The sequence below is a fragment of the Urtica dioica genome, chromosome 9, assembly GCF_054948205.1.
Source record: "Urtica dioica subsp. dioica isolate 48M chromosome 9, U.dioica_male_clone48M_v1_H2, whole genome shotgun sequence".
Classification (NCBI taxonomy): Eukaryota; Viridiplantae; Streptophyta; class Magnoliopsida; order Rosales; family Urticaceae; genus Urtica; species Urtica dioica.
The window spans coordinates 4,041,306-4,044,656 of NC_142764.1; positions in this window are offsets into that span (position 1 = coordinate 4,041,306).

The following is a 3,351-nucleotide window of genomic DNA, read 5'->3' on the forward strand; positions in this document are numbered from 1 at the left end:
ATTGCTAGTGCTCTCTCTCGCTTTTCCGTCTCTCTCGACACGAGTGTGTGATGTACACGTGGAGGAGGATCCAAGCAGATAGGAGGCGTAGCTCAACGTGGGCGAGGCGAACGCGCTTGCGTTCGTCGCTCTAGCCCCGGAGCAAATGGGATATGCATGCGCAAGTTGGGCGTGCATTTGTGTAGAGGTGTGCCGGCGCGTCGCGGCTTATTGATCTTTTGGCAATGTTACGCCCGAGTTAACCTTCGATGGCGTTTTGTTTGATAATATCATCAATCCGGAGTCCATGGGACTCGATGGTGACTAGCAGGGTGACGATTGTGTAATCGTGACCTATTAGGGGAAGATCATGGCTTCCGTCTCGGCCAGCTTGGAAGGCGACTGCACTTTTGCATTTTGCAAAGGTGTGCTCATTCCGAGGTCTCGAAGACGGAGGTTGATGATGCGAGCTGATGCTTCGAGAAGACGGAGTGGCACCTGGCGGAAGGCTCTGCCGCACCGGAGGGCTTCGACTGCTCGGGGATAAACGCTAAAAGTTCGATCACGCATCAAGCATAAGTCGGCCTCACGGGGCATCCGCCATTCTCGCCTTGGTGACGCTTCTTCGTCTGCGTTCGGAAGATCGGCCCTTATTCCCCAGGCGCGAGCGCGGGTCTCTATTTTGGCTGACCTGTTCTTCAGGTCGCTCCAGGTGTTTGTTCGAGGAGTGGGACTCGACTCGAGGAGACTGACTCAAGGCTCGATTCGAGGAGCGGAGCTCGATTCGAGGATACTGACTCAAGGCTCGACTCGAGGAGCGAAGCTCGACTTGAGGAGACTGAATCAAGTCTCAACTCAAGGAGCGAAGCTCAACTCGGGGAGCCGACTCAAGTCTCAACTCGAGGGGCTAGGCTCGACTCGGGGAGCCGACTCAAGTCTCAACTCGAGGGGCTAGACTCGACTCAAGGAGACTGGCTGGTCATTAAGGAATATGACTCCACTCGAGGAGCGATGCTCGACTCGAGGAGTATAACTCGATTCGAGGAGCAAGACTCAACTCGGGGAGAATGACTTGATGAGTGATGCTCGACTCGAGAGGGATGACTCGAGGAGAGCGACTCGACTCGAGGAGCATGGCTCGATTCGAGGAGGGTGTGACTCGACTTGAGGAGGATGTCTTGACTCGAGGAGCAGTGCTCGACTCAAGGAGAATGATTTGACTCAAGGAGCAAGACTCGACTCAAGGAGCGTGACTCAACTCGAGGAGCGAGGCTTGACTCGAGGAGAATGACTCGACTCAAGGAGCGAGACTCGACTCAAGGAGCGTGACTCAACTCGAGGAGCGAGGCTTGACTCGAGGAGAATGACTCGACTCAAGGAGCGAGACTCGACTCAAGGAGCGTGACTCAACTCGAGGAGCGAGGCTTGACTCGAGGAGAATGACCCGACTCAAGGAGCGAAGCTCGACTTCGAGGAGAATAACTCGATTTGAGGAGCGAAGCTCAACTCGAGGAAAATGACTCGACTCGAGAAGCGAAGCTCAACTCGAGGAGAGTGACTCGTCTCGAGGAGCAAAGCTCTACTCGAGGAGACTCGACTCGAGGAGCGAAGTTCAGCTCGAGGAGACTAACTCGACTCGAGAAGCGAAGCTCGACTCGAGGAGGATGACTCGACTCAAGGAGCGAAGCTCGACTCGATTTGAGGAGCGAAGCTCAACTTGAGGAAAATGACTCGACTCGAGAAGCGAAGCTCGACTCGAGGAGGATGACTCGACTTGAGGAGCGAAGCTCGACTCGAGGAGAATGACTTGACTCGAGGAGCGAAGCTCAACTCGAGGAGACTGACTCGACTCGAGAAGCGAAGCTCGACTCGAGAAGGATGACTCGACTCGAGGAGCGAAGCTCGACTCGAGGAGAATGACTTGACTCGAAGAGCGAAGCTCAACTCGAGGAGACTGACTCGACTCGAGAAGCGAAGCTCGACTCGAGAAGGATGACTCGACTCGAGGAGCGAAGCTCGACTCGAGGAGAATGACTTGACTCGAGGAGCGAAGCTCAACTCGAGGAGACTGACTCGATTTGAGGAGCAAGGCTCGACTCGAGGAGAATGACTCAACTCGAGGAGCGAGGTCTCAGCTGGTTCAGGCCGAGCGAGGTTCTTGCTCAGAGGCGAGTGTGATTGTGCTTAGTCGGCGGTGGTGAAGATGACATGAGTTGCGCCTTGTATGGCTGTTCAGGTGCGTTCCGATTAGTCATCATACACAGCGCCTTGCGGTGACTCAGAGCGCGTCATTAGAGATGGCTGCGTGCGTTGTTTTAGGCATCGTAGGCACGTCATGAGGGATGGCCTAGATGCGGCATGTAGGTTACTTAGGTGTGTCACGAGGGATGACTTGGTTGCGCCATGTGGGCGTCTTAAGTGCGCCATGTAGGCGTCTTATGTGCGCCATGTAGGCGTCTTATATTGCGCCATGTAGGCGTCTTATATTGCGCCATGTAGGCGTCTTACGGGCTGCGCCTTTACGCGTCTTACGTGCGCCATGTAGGCGTCTTAGGTTGCACCATGTAGGCGTCTTACGGGTTGCGCCTTTACGCGTCTTACGTGCGCCATGTAGGCGTCTTAGGTTGCACCATGTAGGCGTCTTACGGGTTGCGCCTTTACGCGTCTTACGTGCGCCATGTAGGCGTCTTAAGTGCGTCGCGAGGGACGGCTTTAGCCTGCATCTCGGGGATGTCTCTTGGGCGCGCCGCGTAGGCGTCTTTAGCCTGCATCTCTGGGATGTCTCTTGGGCGCGCCGCGGGGGCGTCTTTAGCCTGCATCTCTGGGATGTCTCTTGGGTGCGCCGCGGGGGCGTCTTTAGCCTGCATCTCGGGGATGTCTCTTGGGCGCGCCGCGGGGGCGTCTTTAGCCTGCATCTCGGGGATGTCTCTTGGGCGCGCCACGGGGGCGTCTTTAGCCTGCATCTCTGGGATGTCTCTTGGGCGCGCCACGGGGGCGTCTTTAGCCTGCATCTCGGGGATGTCTCTTGGGCGCGCCGCAGGGGCGTCTTTAGCCTGCATCTCTGGGATGTCTCTTGGGCGCGCCGCGGAGGCGTCTTTAGCCTGCATCTCTGGGATGTCTCTTGGGCGCGCCGTGGGGGCGTCTTTAGCCTGCATCTCTGGGATGTCTCTTGGGCGCGCCACGGGGGCGTCTTTAGCCTGCATCTCGGGGATGTCTCTTGGGCGCGCCGCGGGGGCGTCTTTAGCCTGCATCTCTGGGATGTCTCTTGGGCGCGCCACGGGGGCGTCTTTCGTGCACGCCTATTCCCGTTTTGTGTTCGGGTGTTTTGTTTTGATGGAGCGTGCTTTCTTTTTGTGGAGCGTACTTTCTTGA